Genomic DNA, 23,458 nt, shown 5'->3' on the forward strand with positions numbered 1-23,458 from the left:
GCATTTATACTGTGAGCTTCTGATTTTTGCCCATCAACTACAACTATTATGAACCTATCAGAGAGAAATGATTTAATAATTGAGAAGACATTTCCAGCTGTGGTATATCTAGAGATCTTATGAAGTAAACCTTTATGCCATACCCTATCAAAAGCCTTTGATATGTCAAAAGCAATTGCCCTAGAAAGGAAGCCTCTGCCGAGAGATTCGCTAATCCTATGAGATATAACTGTAAGCACATCTGCTGTAGATCTAGCAGAACGGAAACCATATTGAGTGTCACTAAGAAGGTTATTTTTGCTGAGATGATTGATTACTTCTGTATTTAACACAGATTCCAGCAACTTACTCATGACGCACAGGAGACTTATTGGCCTGTACTGAGAGGGAGATGGCCGATCACCTGAATTCTGAAATACAGGGCATACTGATGATATTTTCCAGGGTTATGAGAAGCAATTCTTCTTAAGACAACGTTTAAACAGTTTTGTAAGTATGGGTGCTAGTTCTGGTTGGTTTTTGAGTACTATAATTGGAATACTGTCAGGGCCGGTTGCTTTACTGAAATCAAGGTGTTTGATTAGCTTGGCAACATCACATACAGATATACGTATATCACATTGTGTGTTTTCTGATACAGGAGGAATATTGGGGGTTGGCGGCCTTGGTCGCAAAGGGTAGAATTGGCTGCAAAGTTCTTGGCAAAGAGTTTTGCTTTGTCTGATGCTGACGAGATTACCTCAGGTCCATTGATGATAGTTGAGATAGAGCACACGCTTCTGTTCAGGATTCTGTTTGCAATTTGCCAAAACTGGTGGGAACCAAGCCGCTGCTTAGCTACTTTGGACTTTACGGACTGATCATACAACTCTCGAGCGTTCTTTATTACTTTCTTACAATGGATGCTGACAGTCCTGAAAGCGGCTTTAGTTTCCATACATCTATTACGTTGGAAGCAGTGGAAAAAGTGATTTCTGTGTGCAATAGCAGCAGTACATTCTGGAGAAAAACGTTTTTGCTGGAACTTTTTCGAGGGTATGAAATTGTCTATACCTACAATTAACCATTCTGTCAGTTCTGATACTATAGACGACACATCCTTTTTAAACATGGAACGCAGAGGAAGATCCGATATAAATGTACGGAAACTATCCCAGTCAGCTATAGTGTATCGATATACTGTACGATGGAGAGGTACGTCTGAGGACTTATTACATTTCATTTCTATTTTAATTGATACAACTGAGTGGTCGGAAGATCCAAGAGGAGACAGAACGGAAACTGAACAGAGTTCAGGGCAAGTTGTGAGAAAAAGGTCTAGGAGACTAGCATACTGGGCGTCACTGTCGGGCACACGGGTGGGTTCGTGAACAATCTGAGTGAGGTCATAAGCAATTGAGAAATCATGACAGAATCTCCCCTCATCATCGGTCTTGTTTGAGTGGGTCAACCATTCCACGTTGTGAACATTGAAATCTTAACATACGTGAATGTTAGCTGAAGGATATGCTGATAGAACTTGGTCAATTTTCTCAGATATGCTTTTAAAGATAGTAACTCCGCTGTTATGGGGGCGATAGAGAGTAAATATAAATGCCGTAGTATGAGCTAGTGCTACTCGGAAGCACATATAGGGTAAGTTAGGATCTTTTCTGGAGATGTCCCTACCACATGGAAAGCCATCTCTTATTAAGGTACATATTCTATGCCCATGGCGATCTTGGGGGTCAGATTTGGAAGTTAGGTTAGAGTATCCTTTAATTGCGAACTCATTTAGGGAAATAGTCTGTTCAATTCCAGTTTCGCTTAAAAATAAAAGGTCTGGTTTAGTCTCCTGTAATTGGGCTTCAACCTCTGGAAGGTTAGAACGTAGACCCCTGATGTTGGAGAAGGAGACATGGTAGTAGGGGTCTACGTTGGGAGTTTTAGATCCGAGTTTAATCGTGTATTTTTATTGAAACTTGTCATGATGGAATTTTGGAGTTTGTGGACGAGGTCGTCGGACTTGCTTAGAGCAAGACAGAGAGGGGAAACAAAGAGAGAAAAGTAACGAATAATTCTTTTTTTTTTGTAGAACATGATAAGATAAAGCCGTAACAATTACCTACTAGTATGGCATCGAGAGGCCCCACCAGAGACTACTGCATGGTCCAGAATCCATTCACCAAATGGCAATACAGCAGTCTCAGTACTTTGCGCCTGCTGACAGGACAGCCTCCTTAGCGGTTAATCCAAGGTTCGGGTCCCTGACTATCAGGCGGATAACGTCAGCCCAGATAAAACGTTTACCTCCAGCACCCTTACTAATGACATGGCTACAAGGATAGACATAGAACAGAAAATTTCCGCCATCTCTGTCGACTGTTCACGCAAAATACTGCCAACTTAGAATACAGCTTTTGTTCCATATTGTTTTGTTATATATATATATATATATATATATATGTATGTATGTATATATATATATATGTGTGTGTGTGTGTATGTGTGTGTATGGGTGAGTGTGTATGTGTGTCTTGTCCCGAATAGGCTTCTATGTAGTTGACTATTTTTTAAAAACTGATTACATATAATGATAGAAGATCTATCGACACAGGAATGGGTATCTTTGATCTGGCAGAACAGTGGTCCATTAAAATTGGGGGACCTGCGTTTGCGCCTGGTCCACAAAGTATGGAAAAAAAAAAAAAAAAAACGTTTACAAGTTTTTTTGATATATATGTACATGAGAATACTTTGATAAGTATGTTTTAACTGAAATAGGGATGGTATAATAAAATTGTGGGGTCAAACTTTAATAAAGAATTTTCATACCTATCTTCGTAAGTATACTTTTATAATTATGTTTCAGTTTGAAGAAATATTTTATAATAAAATTATGTGGTGTTCGTTCGCACCTGACCTCAATAGAATGGAAATATGTCACGCGGTTTAACAAGGTTAACATACTTTCATAAATCAGAGTCCATTTTCTGTTGGCTGTTTTTGAACCCAGTCAACGACCGGTACTTTTGCTAGTATATATATATATATATATATATATACATATATATATATATATATATATATAAGTAGGTTGTAGTTTGCTTGAAGCATTGTTGAAGAAAATTATAAGGTAAAATTAAAAGCCAAGAACAATCCGAGATTTTTTTTTATAGAGTAAAATTAAATGCAAACAAAAGAAATAAATTTCTTTTTTTGTTGTTTGTTTTTTCTTTTTCACACAAATTTTAACTCTAAACAACAGTATTTTTTTTTTCTGTTGTATTCAATGGAGTTATAAATCTCAATATATTTCAGACTTATTAGTCCTTTTTCAAGAGAAGACAGCGGAAGAGTGTTCAAAATTGGAAAAATTGGAAAAGTAGCCGCAGAGAGTTTGCCACGTGATACCGCGAAATATAGAACAAAAATGACGTTAGGAGAACGTTAAAATAAATCAGTTGATGTTTGAAATACTTGTTGCGTTTGTGAATCAAGGGAGATGACTATTCAAGCAAGGTTTTTTTTTTATATTAATTATTGTTTTTCTTATGCTTTAAACTTATATTATAAAAGCGGAGCTCAATTCCAGTCTATTGTTTAGTGTGGGAGTATTTTTTTAAATAATTAAAGATTCGAGGATACGAAGTTGACCTACGTTTCTTGAAGAAGCAAGGATGTTGATGTGAAAATCTGGTTCTGAATTAATGCAAGTGCGAATATGTTTATAGAACGACGAAGCAGTAGTGTTTAAGTGCTCTTTAATGCGGTGATGAAGCAATCTGGTAGTGCTTCCGATGTAAGATGCACTGCATTTAGCGCATTGTAGGTCGTAAACAACGTGGTTCTTAAAGCATACACCTGTGTGTGATATTGGGCAATTAGAGAGTGAACAAGGGGAAGGTGTATGCGATGGATGTTTTCGGTTGAGCTGTTGTCTTAAAGTAGATCCAGTGTGGATGAGTTGAATGTTGAGTCCCTCGCTGTGGATGGCTTTTCGGATTGAAGATGAGATTTTGTCACTGAGGAAGGGTAGTTTTAGAAAACAATTGTTAGAGAAGGGTCGGGTGTAGCGTTTTTTTCTTTTTAAGTGAGGATAGGATCGTATTAGGGTAGCCGTTTAGTGAGAGGGTATGTAGGAAATTGTTAGTGTGTGTATGTTTGTCGGAGATTTTAGTGCATATTTCGCGGTATCACGTGGCAAACTCTCTGCGGCTACTTTTCCAATTTTTCCAATTTTGAACACTCTTCCGCTGTCTTCTCTTGAAAAAGGACTAATAAGTCTGAAATATATTGAGATTTATAACACCATTGAATACAACAGAAAAAAAAAATTACTGTTGTTTAGAGTTAAAATTTGTGTGAAAAAAAAAAACAAACAACAAAAAAAAGAAATGTATTTCTTTTGTTTGCATTTAATTTTACTCTATAAAAAAAAAATCTCGCATTGTTCTTGGCTTTTAATTTTACCTTATAATATATATATATGTATATATATATATATATATATATATATATATATATATATATATATATATATATATATATATATATATATAATCAAACGGTGCTGAACTTCTCAACGAAAGAATTATAGATTTCAAGATCTATGTTATATTTATTTTGCATATTTACAAATGGACATTCTTATAGGTTGGATTTACGGATAACACCATCGGATCCTAAATTAGTATTCAAGTTCTAACCATCAGTAAATGTTCTGGATCTGTTAAAATAGTAATAAATAAAAATAATCGTCACATGTGGGCTCCAAATTGAATATCCTTTTTGATAGATATTTTTATATATTAGCTTTACTAACATTATTATCTCCAATACTTTGAGGGTTTCAAACTATGTTTTAACCAGCAAAATTATAACTGGTCTACATTGTATTTCTCTCTGATGATAACCGCCATTGAATAAGGGAAAAAAATTGTTTAATCTATATCTCTTCTTTCGAATATTGTACATTTTAATTTGCAAAATGTTAACTTTTCCTTTTATATATATATATATATATATATATATATATATATATACATATATTTAACTTTTTCTCCTTTATACACACACGCACACACACACACATATATATATATATGTGTGTGTGTGTGTGTGTGTGTGTGTGCGTGTGTATGTGTGTGTATACTAGCAGGGAGACCAGACTTCGCCCGAGATTGAATGATAATTAACCAATATTTCACCCTCCTATATTTTTATTGTCACCGAAATCCTCGGAATCGCCCGGGAGGAAGCTTCAAATACCCTGCAGTCACCTACAGACCACATCATGCAAATAAAAAAAAACCCAAAAAACACGTAAATTTTCAAGACTTAAAATATTCTTTGCAGTTTATATAAAAAATTAAGAAACTCACGTGCGGGATTTCCAACCTACGAGCATCGTGAAGCAAAAAAAAAAAAAAAAAAAAAAAAAAAAAACGCACACACGCATTATCAACTTACCCAGAGTAGAATTTTTACGGCCCGTTCTTCTATCATTGTTGCTAAGGGACGAAATGGGAAAAATGGCTTTACCGATGATAGATAAATTAAAATAACGGTTTCGATTATCGATTATCAGTTATTATCGAGTGTATTCTGCTATAAAACTGTACTAAGTCACTCCCAGATTTTGTTCTAATCGGAAGATGGCTTATTATGCCAATTACTATATGCTGTATTTGTGTATCGCTTCGCGCTAGTCTCAGTAAAATGCCTCTCTTTTTCTTTTTATTTTTAATTGTTTCTTAGTGTTGTAGTAGTTGGGATGATTGATAGATTTTTTTCTTCTTATTTCTTCTCATGTAAGCAAATTTCTCAAAAAAATGAAGCGAGTTTACAAAATATCAACAACACAAACTCTTCATTTTATAGTTTGTTCTTTTTAATGTATCTTATAAAATTTATTTTCATATTCCGCCTAGCACCCTAGTCAGAAAATACACGTGGATCACCGATTAGCAAACTTCTCGTAGATGTCGAAAAGTATTCTACACTAACAGTTGCATCTCTCGGATTTTAGAATCCCTGTTTCCTAGCTGTACTAACGTGCACAATTTTAGATGTTATATGAACGGTCAGTTCGCAACTTAACTTCTTGCAATTTTTTTGTTAGACACGATACTAAATAGTAGCCTTTTCTGTTCTGAGTGGCAATATACCTTGTTTTTGTGAAAATGACTAAAAGATAAGTCTATCTCGATCAGCAGATAAAAATTAAGAGAAAAATGGCATTTCCTTATTTTGTTATAGATCCCTGGCGTCACTTTGTTTTGAAGGCTCAATAAAACTTGTGATACTAGTCTGACGTAATCTATTTGCCAGTGAAAGTGTTCATCTTTCGACCGCCATATTGATACGTATATAACACGATCCATGTAAACTTAATGCCCATTAGAACAGCATTTATTAAACAATTCTACCTTGCAAAAAAACTTGTAACGTTATTTAACCAACAACTACGAGAAAGCGAGATATTCCTAATTCTCTCTATGCTTCTCATTCGTTATTACTGGAATTTGGAGGGTAGGAATCCCCCACGGTCCCAGTTATTATTATCGCATTCCTTTACTTCACAGTGCCTTGATCCTTTACGACGGTTAATTTTTACTGTATGTGCTTACAGTTATATCTCATAGGATTAGCAAATCTCTCGACGGAGGTTTCCTTTCTAGGGCAATTGCTCTTGACATATCTAAGACCTTTGATAGGGTAGGACATAAAGGTTTACTTCATAAGATCTCTGGCTATGGTATAGCTGGAAATGGCTTCTCAATTATTAAATCATTTCTCTCTGATAAGTTCATAAAAGTAGTAGTTGAGGGGCAAAAATCAGAAGCTCACATTATTAATGCCGGTGTCCCTCAGGGGTCCATCCTGGGTTCAACTCTTTTCCTGATCTATATTAATGATCTTCCAAATCACATCCTTACATCATTCATAGACATTTATGCTGACGATACTACCATTTATGGTAGCACATCTAAGACAGTAAACGACCAAGTTTTCTCCAATTCTCTCTTCTTTGATCTTGAGCACGTAGTACAATGGGGAAAGGAGTGGCTGGTTACTTTTAATGCATCTAAAACCAAGCTTCTCTCTTTACATCATCAACGTTCTGATCCACATCTGGCATCAATTGAAATGGACGGCTCTCGTCTTCAGGAGGCCTCAAGTTTTGACAGGCTTCTGGGCTTGACCTTTACTCCTGATCTTAAATGGTACACGTACATCAAATCTGTTGCCAAGGCCGCTGGAAAAATGGTGGGATCTTTCTACCGATCCGGTAAATATCTCACTGCTGATGCTATTCTCTATCTATATAAGAGCCAGGTACGTCCAAGGATGGAATATTTTGCCACATCTGGGCAGGAGCTGCTAGATAAGACTTGTCCTGCCTTGATAGAGTTTAAAATAGACTTCGTAGCCTCGTAGGAGATGTCCTTTTCTCTTCCTTGCAACCTCTATCTCACAGAAGAGATGTTGCGGGTTTGTCTCTGATGTATCGTTATTTTCATGGAAGGTGTTCAACTGAGCTTCAATCTATGGCCCCCCCTCGCCAAACTTTCACAAGAAACACTCGTCTAGCTGTACACACAATCAATAATTCCCCCCACTCTTTATCTGTGCCTAAACCTAAACGTAGATTCCATGAACAAAGCTTCTTTCTTAGAACTGCTCACCTGTGGAATTGTCTTCCGTTTTCCTGCTTTCCGGATGACTACAATATGGTTGTGTTCAAGTCTAACGTAAATAAGTTCTTGATGAGCCGTTCTATATAAGTTAACAAATTTACCAAATTTTCATTACTAATGATTACTATATTGTCCAATGTCCACTGTACACTCTTTAACCCTTATCCTTGAGTGGTCTCTTGGCCTTGATAATGTGGTGATGCCTATGTAAAAAAAAAGATCAAGTTTTTACAACAAAGCTAGTGAACATATGCTAAGGGTCAATTAGATGGAAAGAACCTGGCGTATTATCTTTGTGTTTTAAACAGAATTTATTTATGGTTTCACAGTGATGTTGTACTTGGCTGGCAAGGAGATCAACTGTTTATCAGGATCACATCGAATTGAACAAAGGGCACATAGGTCGAGTGGCACGATGGACGTTTACCCCCCCAACCTAGCAATCTTCGCCCACAGTTTCTATGTCGTTTTGGCTGTTAAGTTGATATCGCTTGGACAAACAACCTCATTAATTTGACATTCAGTAAGTTTGTTTTATACACAACTAAAATATCTTGTTTTCTGTGAGTTATGTATTGGCTACACTAAACCATGAAATCCAAGAGAATATTAACTTCCTTATTTTCCTCTACTGCTTCTGGGTGATGTTAAAATCACTTGTCCCTTACTTGGATTCCAAACTTCTGGCACAAAGTCCAATGCCGGTTTGCACATACTAAGTCATGGCGTCGTTTGTACTTTTTTTAGCAAATGTAGAACATGCACTAATAACGTGTGTCTATATTTGCTGATCCATTTCTTCCATGCAGCAAAAGCTGCATTGTACCGTATTACAACAACCTATGAATTAGGGGCCGTTAAGATGTTCTTACAATTCAATCGGGATTCAGGCGAATTTTAGTCTCTCCATATACACGGGTTTCTTTGTTCTTTTTGATTACAGAGCATGATATCATGTCCAAGCACTTCCGGATAATTGTAGACGTCTGCATCAGCAGCAGCAAATATTTCACCATTTGGAAAATGATGCATTTCTTGGTTTATAACTTCTCCCGTTTCCGAGCAGACATTGCTTTTTTAGAAATTCCAAACCCCATATTTATGCCTTCATTCCAATGCTGCACGGTTTAAAACAAAGATTAAATTTCATTATCTCTTTTACCTTAAAATTGCAGATCATTCATGAGGAATGTGTAGCTGATATCCGGTTCATTATCTCCAGTTGGTATATTCCTCTTTGTCTCTCTCAGTTCACGAGTCAATGGTATGATTGCAATTACGAGTAAATGTGGTAAATGGGAATCTACTTGGAAGATGGGGCGTTTGATTTTGATTGAACATAATAGTTTCACAACGAAAAAAAATGTTGGTTTGAAATTTCTCATATTTATACATGGGAAATAGACAATACTTTCCAATTCAAGCTACAGTAAAGATGTGTTCTCTTTAGTAGTTCTTCAATATACACTTATCAAAAAATTGTAATATACACTGAGCAAATAAACTTAATACGAACTGAAAAAACAATTTAATATACACTGATCTATAAATATTAATATACACTGATCAATAAATCTTAATATACACTGATAATTAAATTTTAATATACACTGATCAATACATTATAATATACGCTGATAAATAAATTAAAATATGCACTGATCAAAACATTACAATATACACTTATACATAAATTATAAAATACATTGATCAATAAAATTTAATATACACTGATCAATAAATTTAAACATACACTGATCAATAGATTTTAAAATACACTGATCAATAAATCTTAATATACACTTATCAGTAAATTTAAATATACACTGATCAATGAATTATAATATACATTGGCTAATACATTTTAATATGCACTGCTTAATACATTTAAAGATACACTGATCAATACATTTAAAGATACACTGATCAATAAATCTTAATAACACTTATCAATAAATTTTCAGATAGACAAATCAAGAAATTTTAATAGACACTGATCTATAAATTTTAATATACACTAATCATTAAATCTTACCATAGACTGATCAATAAATTTGTATATACATAGATCAATAAATTTTAATATACACTGATCAATAAATTTTAATATACATTATCAATAAATTTTAATATACACTGATCAATAAATCTTAATATACACTCATGTATAAATTTTATACACTTATCAATAAATTTTAATATTCACCAGCCAATTAATTTTCATATAAACCGATCAATAAATTTTAATATACACTGATTAAAAAATTTTAATACCAAGTGATCAATAAATTATAATATACACTGATCTATAAATTATAATATACACTTATCAATAAATTTCATTATACACTGATCAATAAATTGTAATATACACTGATCAATAAATTTTAATATACACTGATCAATAACTCTTTATATACACTTATTAAATTTTTACATGCACTGATAAATTAATTTTAATATACCCTAATCAATACATTTTAATATACACTGTTAAATTAATTTTAATATACACTGGCCAGTCCATTGAAATATACACTAATCAATAAATATAAGATACACTGATCAATAAATTTTAATATACACTAATCAATAAATTTTAATATACACTGATCAAAAAATGTTATTATACATAACCAATAAATTTTAATATACATTGATCAATAAATCCTACTATACACTGATCAATACGATTTAATATACACTGCTAAATAAATCTTAATATACACTTATCTATAAATTTAAATATGCACTGGTCAATAAATTTTAATATGCACTCATCAATAAATTATAATATACACTGATCTAGAAATTAAAATATACACTGATCGATACATTGTAATATACACTGCTCAATAAATTACTACATACATTGATCAATAACTATTAATATACAATTATCAAAAAAATTTAATTTATACTAATGAATAAGTTTTAATATACACTGATCAATAGATATTAATATATACTGATCAATAAATTTTAATATACCCTCATCAATAAAGTATCATATATATTATCAATAAATTTAAAAAATACACTGATCAATACATCTTAATATACACGTATAAATAAAACTTAATATAAATTAATCAGTAAATTTTAATACACACTGATAAAACATTTTTAATATACACTGATCAATACATTTTTATATACACTATCAATAAATTTTAATATACACTTATCAATTATTTTAATATATACTGATCAATAAAATTTAATATACACTGATCAATAATTCATAATATACTGATCGAAAAAGTTTAATATACACTGATCAAAAAATTTAAATATACACTTATCAATAAATTTTAATATATACTGATCAATAAATTTTTATATACACTGATCAATACATTATAATATACGCTTATCAATAAATTTTAATATATACTGGTCAATCAATTTTTATATACACTAATTATATATTATACTATACACTTTTCAATAAAGTTTAATATACACTGATCAATTAATTTTAATATACACTCATCAATAGCTTTCAATATATACTGGTAAATAAATTTAAATATACACTCATCAATAAATTTTACTATACACTAATCAATAAATTTTAAAATACTCCGGTCAATAAATTTTAATATACATTGGCTGATACATTTTAATATACACAGCTTAATACATTTTAAGATACACTCATAAATAAATCTTAATATGCACTCGTCAATAAATGAAATATTAACTGATCAATAAATTTTAAGATACACTGATGAATAAATTTTAATAAACACTGATCAATAAACTTTAATATACACAGATCAATCAATTTTCATATGCATCTTAAAGTGTGTATTAAAATATATTGACACGTTTATATTAAAATTTATTCATCGGTATATATAAAAATTTTTTGATAAGTGTATATTAAGATTTGTTGATCAGTGTATATACAAATTTAATGTTCAGTGTATATTACAAATTAATGATAAGTGTATATCTTAATAATATACTTATAAATCTTAATATATACGGATCAATAAATTTTTATACACGGATCAATAAATATTAATATACACTGATCTATAAATTTTCATATACACTTATCTAGAAAATTTAAATTACACTTATCAATAAATTTTAGTATACACTGATCAATAAATAATGATATACACTGATCAATACATTTTAATATACACTGATCTATAAATGTTTATATACATTGATCAATAAATTGAAATATACACTTACCAATAAATTTTAATATACACTCGCCAATAAATTATAATATATACTAATCAATAAATTTAAATATAAATTGGTCAACAACATTTAATATACACTGATCAATAAATTATAATATAAACTGATCAATAAATTATAATATACACTGATAAATAAATTTTAATATAAATGATCAATTAATTATAATATACACTGATCAATAAATTTTAATATACCCTTATCAATAAATTTTAATATGCACTGAGGAATAAATTTTTATATACACTGATCAGTAAATTCTAATACACACTCCTCAATACATTATAATATACACTTATAAATAAAGTAAAATATACACGGATCAATAAATATTTATATACACTGATCGATGAATTTTAATGTACACTTATTTATAAAGTTTAATATACACTTATCAATAAATTATAATAAACAGTTTTCACTACATTTTAATATACACGGATCAATAAATTATAATATACACTTACCAACAAATTTTGATGTACACTGATCAATAAATTTTAATATACACTTATGAATAAATTTTAATATACACTGATCAATAAATTTTAATATACATTCATAAACAAATTTTAATATACATTGATCAATAAATTTTAATATACACTGCTCAATAAATTTAAATATACACTCCTCAACAAATCTATTAATACATTACCAAAAGATTTTAATATACACTTACCAATAAACTATAATATACACTCGTCAATGAATTTTAACATACACTGATAAATAAATTGTAATATACACTGATCAATACATTTTAATATAGGCTGATCAATACATTTTAATATACATTGCTCCATAAATGTGTATATACACTTACCAATAAATTATAATATACACGGAACAATACATTTTAATATACACTTAACAATAAATTAAAATATACACTGGCCTTATATTTTAATATACACTGATAAATAAATTTTAATATACACTAATCAATAAATTTAATTATACTACCACCTCACAGAAACAACCTTCTTAGTGACACGCAATATGGTTTCCGCTCTGCAAGATCTACAGCAGATGTGCTAACGGTTATATCATACAGGATTAGTGAATCTCTTGACAAAGTTTTCCTTTACAGGGCAATTGCTCGTGACATATCGAAGGTCTTCGATAAGGTATGGCATAAGGGCCTACTTCACAAGATTTTCAGCTACGGTATTACTGGAAATGTTTTCTCAATCATTAAATCATTTCTCTCCGATAGGTTCATAAGAGTTGTGGTTGATGGGCAGAAATCTGATCCATACATATTAATATACACTGATCAATACATTTTAATATACACTGATCAATCGATTTTAATATACACTGATCAATAAATTTAAATATACATGATCTAAAAATTGTAATATACACTGATAAATAGATTTTAATATACACTTGTCAATAAAGCGTAATATGCACTGATCATTGAATATTAATATACACTAATCAATAAATTTTTATATACACAGATCAGAAGATTTTAATATACACTGATCAATAAATATTAATATACACTGATCAATTTATTTTATGTACACTTATCAATAAATTTTAATATACATTATCAATGAATTTAAATATACACTGATACATAAATGTTAATATACATTATCAATAAATTTTCATATACACTGATCAATAAAGTTATACATATACACTGATCCAGAAATTTTAATTGACATTATCAATAATTTTTTATATACACTAATCAATAAATTTAATTATAAACTGATCAATTAATTTGAATGTACACTTATGAATAAATTTTAATATATATTATCAAATAATTTTTATATACACTGATCAATAAATGTTGATATACACTGATCATTAAATGTTTATATATATTATCAATAAATGTTAATATACACTGAAAAAAAATCCTAATATACACTGATCAGTAATTTTTTATATACACTGATAAATAAATGTTAATATACACTGATCAATTAATCTTAATATACACTGATCAATAAGATTTAATATAAACTTTTATATAAATTTTGATATACACTGATTAATAAATCTTTATATACACTGATAAATAAATGTTATGTACACTAATCTATATATTTAAATATACACTGATCAATAAATGTTAATATAAACTCATCAATATATTTTTATATACACTCATCAATACGTTTTAAAATACACTGATCAAACAATCTTTATATAAACTTATCAATACATTTTAATATACACTGATTAATAAATTTAAATATACGCTTATCAATATATTTTAATATACACTAATCAATAATCTTAATATACACTGATCAATAAATTTTTATATACACTGATCAAAAAAGTTTAATATACACAGGTCAATAAATTTTAATATACACTTATCAATAAATTTTTATATACACTTATCAATAAATTTTTATATACACTGATAAATAAATTTAATATACACAGATAAATAAATTTCAATATATATTCATCAATAAATTTTTATATACACTTATCAATAAACCTTTATATGCACTGAGGAATAAATTTTAAAGATACACTGATCAGTAAATTCTAATACACACTGCTCAATACATTATAATATACACTTATAAATAAAGTAAAATATACACGGATCAATAAATATTTATATACATTGATCAATACATTTTAATATACACTGATCAATAAATTTTATTCACACTGATCAATAAATCTTAATATACATGATCTAAAAATTTTTAATATACACTGATCAATAGATTTTAATATACACTTCTCAATAAAGTGTAATATGCACTGATCATTGAATATTAATATACACTAATCAATAAATTCTTATATTCACTGATAAATTAATTTTATGTACACTTATCAATAAATGTTAATATACATTATCAATGTATTTTAATATACACTGATAAATACATGTTAATATACATTATCAATAAATCTTCATATACACTGATACATAAAGTTATATATATATATATATATATATATATATATATATATATATATATATACACTGATCCATGAGTTTTAATGGACATTTTTAATAAATTTTAATATACACTAATCAATAAATTTAATTATAAATTGCTCAATTAATTTTAATGTACACTTATGAATAATTTTAATATACATTACCAAATGATTTTAATATACACTGATCAATAATTTTTTATATACACTGACTAATAAATTTTAATATACATTATCTATAAATTTTAATATAAACACAAAGAAATATAAATATACACTGAACAATACATTTTAATATACACTGAAAAAATATTAATATACACTTATCAATATATTTTAATATACACTTATCAATATATTTTAATATACACTTATCAATATATTTTAATATACATTATCAATAAATTTTAATATACACTGAAAAAATATTAATATACACTGATCAATATATTTTAATATACACTGATCAATAAATTGTGATATACACTTATCAATAAATTTTAATATACATTATCAATAAATTTTAATATACACTGAAAAAAATATTAATATATACTGATCAATAAATTTTTATATACACTGATCAATAAATTTTAAAATACACTGATCAATAAATTTTAATATACACTTATCAATAAATGTTAATATACACTGATCAATAAATTTTGATATACACTTATCAATAATTTTTTATATACACTGATCAATAGATTTTCATATACACTGACCAATAAATCTTAATATACACTTATCAACGAACTTTAATATACACTTATCAATAAATTTTTATACACACTTCTCAATAAATCTATATATCTATAAAAGTGAACGTGTCTGTCTGTCTGTGTGTATGTGTGTATGTGTGTCTATGTGTGTGTCTGTCTGTGTACATTTCCTTACGCAATAACTCTTTCAATTTTTAGTCTATAGACTCGAAATTTTAAATACCGGGTACTGAGATTTGGGAAAATCGATGTGACGGGTGTCAACCAGAGGTTTGGCTATTAAGGGGTCAAATTTCAACGATTTGTACCTTTAAAAACTCTACCAAACTCCTCCGGCAATTTTGGGTCTAGACACTTGAAATTTTAGATATAGGTTCCTTGAACCTGGATCTAACTTAATAAAGTAATTTGAGCCCGAAACTATAAATTTTAAGGGGTCATAATAGGGGTCAAAGTTTTAAAAAATTAACCATTTTTTTGTTTTTTTGCTTTTTTTTTGCACAGCATACACCTCCAAACACCCGAGCAACGCCGGGCACCCCTGCTAGTGTTTCTATAAACTTATCAATAAATTTTAATATACACTCATCAATAAATTTTTATATACACTAGTCTATAAATTTTTGCATACACTTATCAATAAATTTTAATGTACACTTATCAATAAATTTTAATATAGACTTATCAATCAATTTTAATATACACTGATCAATAAATTTTAGTATAAACTTATAAATAAATTTAATATACACTTATCAATAAATTTTAATATACATTTATCAATAAATTTTAATATATATTTATCAATAAATTTTAGTATACACCGATCAATAAATTTTATTATACACTTATCAATAAATTTTAATATACACTTATCAATAAATTTTGCATTGATATTACACTTCAATGCAAACTTGTGTCCCCCCCTTGTTGTTCTTCACACGGCAACCGATATCTTCGCCGATTTTTTACCAGTAAAATATTTCATATTCTCGCATTTGGGAAAACTCGATGCCAAAAATCAGAAATGCCGTCCGCTTGCCCTTCTGACCTGGAGAGTTGGGAGTCCTGCATTAAAGGTGCTTTTCTATCCGCATTCATTTAATTTGTATTTGTATTCATCATAAAAATCTGTGCTAATTGTAGACGTTCATTTTCCGGTATTTTTTATAGAGACATCATCTTCAGATTACAGCGAATTTAGGCTAAAGAGCGCTATAGCAGCATGTAGAACCTGATTAACCCGCTAGACATCAACCCGGTATTTCCCTATCACGGGATCGTGTTTTCTGATCTTGCATCAACTTGTATTTTCATCGACGCACCTCTCTAGAAAGATTGTCGGCCAAGACTTAGAGTTCTTTCCACATACGAAACAAGGCTTCAGAATTATTATTATTATTATTATTATTATTATTATTATTATTACTACTACTACTACTACTACTACAACTACTACTACTACTACTATACAGCATATCTCCTTGATACATCTGTTACCGGTTGATCACCCAAGTTTAGCAACGTTAAAACTAGTCAGTACTAAATGGATGACCATTTGGGACTTTCAGGTTCTCCGCTCATTTCGGCATTGTTTCCTGTCGTCTTACACTTCTCCTAGCCACTGGCCTCTATCAGTGCCGAATCAGGAGAAGTGTGGTTGGTAATTGCCTCATAAGTACACGCGAAACTGTTCTCATAGGGTAGCCTTTGTCTCTCGAGACTGAACGGATGCGTCAATTATTACTCACCAGGAGTTTTCACACGTGTTATAATGAATATTTTTGTTTAATATGTGGTGATTCCTGGAGTTTGAGTGATAATTTTCCCAAGATTTCTAGTATTCCCCACCTTTTCCGATAACATTTGGAAATTAATTTGCGTTATCGGAACATCCATTTACTATTGATGTCAAACTTGCATTGGCCACTGGTCTTCATAAAAATTTTTATGGCAATAAGTTTCCCAAGGTTCTAGTCTTCTTAAATCTCCTCCAGTCGAAGTCGGTTTAGTGCTTTCTCTTCTCAGTCTCCCATCCTACTTAAACCTCCTCATTTATTTATTTAGTTATTTATTTATTTCGTGTGACACACGTTTACAGATACACAAAAGGGGGAAGGCGGCCGTGCAGATGGAGGTTATTTTTTGTTATAATTATCATCTCTTATATAATAATCGCCCAATCTGGAACATACAAATTATTGTCTGGAATATTAACCACTATCTTTTGTAACGTTAGGACGACATTTAAGGTACATTTAATCGATTTTTTTTGTTTTTTATTAAATCGGTGGTCAGCACTTATCAAGTACCGAAAACCACTAAGGGATAAAGGTTATTGCAACTACAGTACGTTAGTGTGGAGATTTGATGAAGTGTTTACTTAAGGGGGCGGTTCATTAGGAATTTGTTTACGTTGGACTTGAACACATCCAAGTTGTAGTTAGGTGGGAAGCAGGCAGACGGAACAGAGTTCAACAGGCGCGCAGTTCTAAGAAAGAAGATTTGTTCATGGAATCCATGTTTTGATTTAGGCACAGGTTCAGAGTTAGGGGACATTTTTCACAGTGGATTTTTCGTGAAAGTTTGGCGAGAGGGGACCAGAGATTTGACTTCAGACGAGCACCTGCCATGGAAATAATGATAAAACAAGGATAGACTCGCAACGTCTCTTCTGTGGGAGAGCGGTTGCAGGGTAGAGAAAAGGGCATCCCCCACTAAACCACGAAGTCTATTTTGTACTCTTTCAAGGCAGGATAGGCTATTTTTAGCAGCTCCTGCACAGATATGGCAGCAGTATTCCATCCTTGGACGTACTTGGCTTTTATATAGATAGAGAATTGCATCAGTAGTGAGATATCTTCTGGAGCGGTAGGAGGATCCCCCCCCCCATCTTTCCAGCGACCTTGGCAACAGACTTAATGTACGTGTTCCATTTCAAATCAGGAGTAAAGGATAAAACCGGAGCTTGTCAAAACACGGGGCTTCTCCTAGACGAGAGCCATCCATTTCAATTGATGCCAGATACGGATCAGAGCGTTGATGATGTAAAGATAGGATTTTGGTTTTATATGCATTAAAGGTAACCAGCCACGACTTCCCGAAGTGAACCACGCGCTCGAGATCAGAGGAGAGAGTATCAGAGAGAACTTTGTCATTAACAGCCGTTGATGTGTTGCCGTAGATAGTCGTGTCATCAGCATAGATGTCAACGAATGATTTAAGTATGTGTTTAGGGAGGTCATTGATGTAGATCAGGAAGAGGGTTGGGCCCAGGATTGACCCCTGAGGGACTCCAGCATTAATACTGCCAGCCTCTGATTTTTGTCCATCGACCACTACTCTTATGAGCCTATCGGAGAGAAATGATATAATGATTGAGAAAATATTTCCAGTTATACCGTAGCTGGAGATCTTGTGAAGTAGATCCTTATGCCATACCTTGTCGAAGGCCTTTGATATGTCAAGAGCAATTGCCCTAGAAAGGAAGCCTTTGTCAAGAGATTCACTAATCCTGTGAGGTATAACCGTTAGCACATCTGCGGTAGATCTGTAAGAGCGGAAACCATGTTGTGTGTCAATAAGATGGTTATACCTGCTGAGGTGGTTTACTATTTCTTTATATAATATGGATTCCAGCAACTTACCTATAACACACAGGAGACTTATTTGTCTGTACTGAGAGGGAGATGACTTATCACCTGAATTCTTAAATACAGGGCAAACTGATGAGGTCTTCCAGGGAGTCGCAGAGCACTTCTCCTTAAGGCAGCGCTTTAATAGTTTTGTACGCATGGGAGCAAGTTCTGGTTGAAGCTTTTTTAACACTGTAATTGGGATGCAATCAGCGTCAGAGGCTTTACTGGAATCTAGGTTCTTTATTAGCTTGGCGACATCATGCACGGATATTTGTATGTTACCTAGCTTGTTCTGTGTTATAGGAGGAAATATGGGGAGTTGATGGCCTTCGTCGCATAGGGTAGAATTAGCTGCAAAGTTCTATGCTAATAGTTTGGCCTTGTCTGACGCTGACGAGATGACTTCTGGTCCATTGATAATGGTTGGGATAGAACACACACTTCTGTTCAGGATCCTATTTGTTATTTGCCAAATCTGGTGGGAACCAAGCCGCTGATCAGCTACCTTGGATTTAACAGACTGGGCATATAGCTCTCTTGCATCTTTTATTACTCATTTACAGTGGTTGTTGGCAGTCCTGAAAGCAGCTTTAGTCTCAGTGCATCTATTACGTTGGTAGTTATGGAAAAAGTGATTTCTTTTTTTATTTTACTCTGTTTTAAAGAAGGGCGATTTTTTCTTATGATATTTTTCTTATTTATGTTTTTACCTCAAATATCTCCCAACCAAAGAACCAAAACAAAACAATAAAAATGAAGCATAACATCAATATGTACGTCCTTTGTTTGTAACTACGAACTTTTATCTTTGATACATATATTTAATACAGCATAATCACGTTGGCACACATGTTCCCTTTAAATAATTGTAGTTAAAGGATGTGGAGCCTCGTCAGTACAAAAATGAGTGACAATTTACAAAGAGGAACTGCTGTATGTTCTTTTCTCTTACCTCGCCATTATTTTTACTCTTTCTGAAATTCTTTGTTGTAACTGGAATCAAGCAATGACGAATAAGGGCAGGTTTGTAATTGAGCAACACTTGTTTCACAAGTACACGTGCAGCCAGCTTAACAGTTGAGCAATTATTGTTTCTGTAGACAGAACGGAAAAACAGAATAGAAAACAATATATATTTAAATGATTGGGGTATATCATGTTTATTGGAAAAATAAGAAATATTATACATTCAAGCGTTACTGAACTTTATAAGTTAAAAGCCACTATAGACTATATTTTGTTATTATTAATAAAATAAAGTACATTTATTGACTAAATATTACTAAATAAAATTAAAATTAATAAAACCTGAAGAAATTAAAATACATTAAAATGCGTTTAATAATAACATTAAAATCTTGAATCCAAAATATTAAATTTAATTAACGCATCATTATATATCCAGTTGACAAGAATATTCTTGTTATTTTTCACTTTTAAATTCAGGTGAAAAAATCTTGGTTCAATCAAAAATTTATTGATCGGAATAAGCACCATAAGAATTAACCGCAAAGCAAGTGTATTTATGCTAGCAATGTAAAACCTTGCTTTCTGGTGGTGATAAAGCCGCTTAAATTTTGTTATATATATCGCTTAGGTATTTTAAGCATTTCACACGCAGAAAGTGGTCGAGATGCTTGAATAAATAGTGGTCGCTAGGACTATAGAGTGAGGCAGTTTCGTAGTCCAATTCGTTCAACTTCAGCAACGTTCGGTCGGGCATTGTTCTGGAGAAGAATTGGCCCGGTTTAGTTTACTAATGCTGGATGTTGTTGCTGAGGTTTTGATGGGTGTTATTGATTTGTTTACGGTATTTCACCACCGTAATGGTTTTGGGTGCATTCAAACAATTCTAATGGGTGAGACTAGTCCAAGATCACCAAACACTTAGAATTACCTTCTTTGGGTACAGCTCTAGTATCGGGAAGGTGTATGGAGCTTTGTCGGCATCTAACCACTGAGGTTCACGCCGTCGTTTGTCATAAACAACCCACTCCCTATCGAGGAACGGATCGTTTTCCTTGCGTAAAAAAGGAAAGATGACACTTCATAATGGCGTTTCTTTTAGTTATCGTTTAATACGTGTGGCAAACTTTTATCACGTTTTTGTTTTGTTTATGTTTTTCCAATCTCTCACGTAGGTGAATATCACCGTATAAGTTATGTATAATTCAGAAGCGAGTTCCCGAATAGTTAAAAGTGGATTGGCTTCAACTAAGGCTCTTAACTGATCATCATCAACATCGATGGCCGACGACTACCCTTATCATCTTCAAGACTATCATCGACGCCACAAAATTTCTTAAACAACCATTGTGATGTGCGTTCTGTGGTGGTTCCTGAGCCAAACGCTTCGTTGATATCGCGAATTGTTTCAGCAGCTTTTCGGCCGAGCTTTACTTGAATAAGAAACGTGTGCAAACTTGCTTATTTCCGCCATGTAATCAACGTTCTGAAAAGTAAACATAATGTTTTCAAAACGATTGTAATTTTAATGATTAGTTACAGTGAAAAATGATCTTTAACATGATATATAAAACAATAATATTATAACGAAAACTCATTTCAAACTATTTCATTTGAAATCAGAATTAATAATTAATTAAAACAATCCCCCAAATCACATATCTTGCCAGATGCCAATTTGAGCCTTTTAAGGGCGTCTGCACAATATCTCGGGGAGACATGGAAGATTGTATATGTATTCATACCGTTACTATATATATATATATATATATATATATATATATATGTATATATATATATATATATATGTGTGTGTGTGTATATATATATGGGGGATATACTAGCAAGCTGATACGACGTTAATCGGGACTGAATGATCAACGAATGTTTCACACTCCCATAGTTTTATTGTCATCTAACTTGATAAAATAACTAATTTTTCAATTGAAATCGATTGATTGCCGGCTTTAGTTAGTGACCCATACCGACGCACCTCGAGGAAGCTTCACATGTCTGTCCAAGTGTCTAAGTTCACGATATATTGTAGTTTACTTTGCATTGTAGAGAACCTACTGTTTATTTTTAAAAAAATATTTTTTTATATATAATTGCTTGAATTAAAGTTTAAAATGGCATTTTTCTCTAGACAGAAAATTTTTGTCGAATGCATCTTTGTTATATACAAAAAACTACTGCTGATTCTATATGCCTGGCATTACTGATTGTGCGGTTACAATGATTGAATTAAAGTTAAAAATGGAAAAGTACAGTGTCATTAAGAAATTGTACTTTAAACAGAAACATTCATTTCGAAATCGCTTCTGTCATATCAACGGGCATACTGTTGATTCTATATGTAAAGCCTGTCGGCTTGTGTGGTAATAAAACTTCTCAAGTAAACTTGTAATGTGTGAGCTGTTAGCTTTGGTCAACATCGCCTGCTCCTACTGTCATCGGATTATTTCAATTATGGATTATCGATACATATCGAAGACATTCCGAGAAAACATTATCAAAGAACCCTGTCAGGCCTATAAATAGCTTCGTCTGAAATGTAATAAAAATCGATCCAACCGTGTTGGAATTTGTAGGAAACGGAATTACAGACACAAAGACACACATATGAATGTCCGTTTATATATATATATATATATATATATATATATATATATATATATATATATATATCATATTATATAAAGTAAACAAGAAAGGAAAATGCAGGTATGAAAATTATATACATAGATATTTTTTCTATATATATACCGATTTTTATTATTTATTGAACAAGGGCACACATTTATTGATGTGTGTTGTGTCGGTGGAGATTCTTTATGCCACGCCATTTCGAAGACTAATGCTTTTCATCATAAGAGTGGAGAAGGTGATTGGTAACATGATAGAGACGTGATGTCTAACTAGAGTTTCATTAGAAGCGAAAAAGATTGTAAGTCTGTTTACGGGAGTAAACGTGGTTCCTGTGATAGGGGAGGAGGGCAGTTCGCATTATGTAATTGATGTATGTATATAACATATTTGTCATAGGTGTAATGTATGTGGACAGTGTGTGTGTTTAAATTCTCTGGGGAGATATGGGGTAGGTCAGTTGGAAGAAGTTGCACAATTAAACCTATGTGTATACGTGTTGTAGTTATGGAGGGATTTTACATTTTATAGTGTGATTTTATGCTATGTTTGTTTATTTTTAGAAGTGGTGTCTTGGATAATAACAGTACTTAATCGAATTTGAAGTTAGTATATTTGGTAGTGGAAGGATTAACGT

The 23,458-nt window shown here is 31.4% G+C and overlaps 1 long non-coding RNA gene across 2 annotated transcripts in view; it reads right to left on the bottom strand.

Annotated features, from left to right (window-relative positions):
- LOC145283522 (uncharacterized) overlaps positions 1-23,458 on the bottom strand; it is a 207,119-nt gene that overhangs the window by 57,394 nt on the left and 126,267 nt on the right. For both annotated transcript variants that reach the window (XR_013868625.1, XR_013868624.1), the window contains exon 3: positions 20,162-20,303. This is a non-coding gene — a long non-coding RNA (uncharacterized LOC145283522). The remainder of the gene's footprint in view (positions 1-20,161; positions 20,304-23,458) is intronic.

The sequence above is a fragment of the Euprymna scolopes genome, chromosome 8, assembly GCF_053919585.1.
Source record: "Euprymna scolopes isolate OS-2025 chromosome 8, ASM5391958v1, whole genome shotgun sequence".
In the NCBI taxonomy this organism is placed as follows: domain Eukaryota; kingdom Metazoa; phylum Mollusca; class Cephalopoda; order Sepiida; family Sepiolidae; genus Euprymna; species Euprymna scolopes.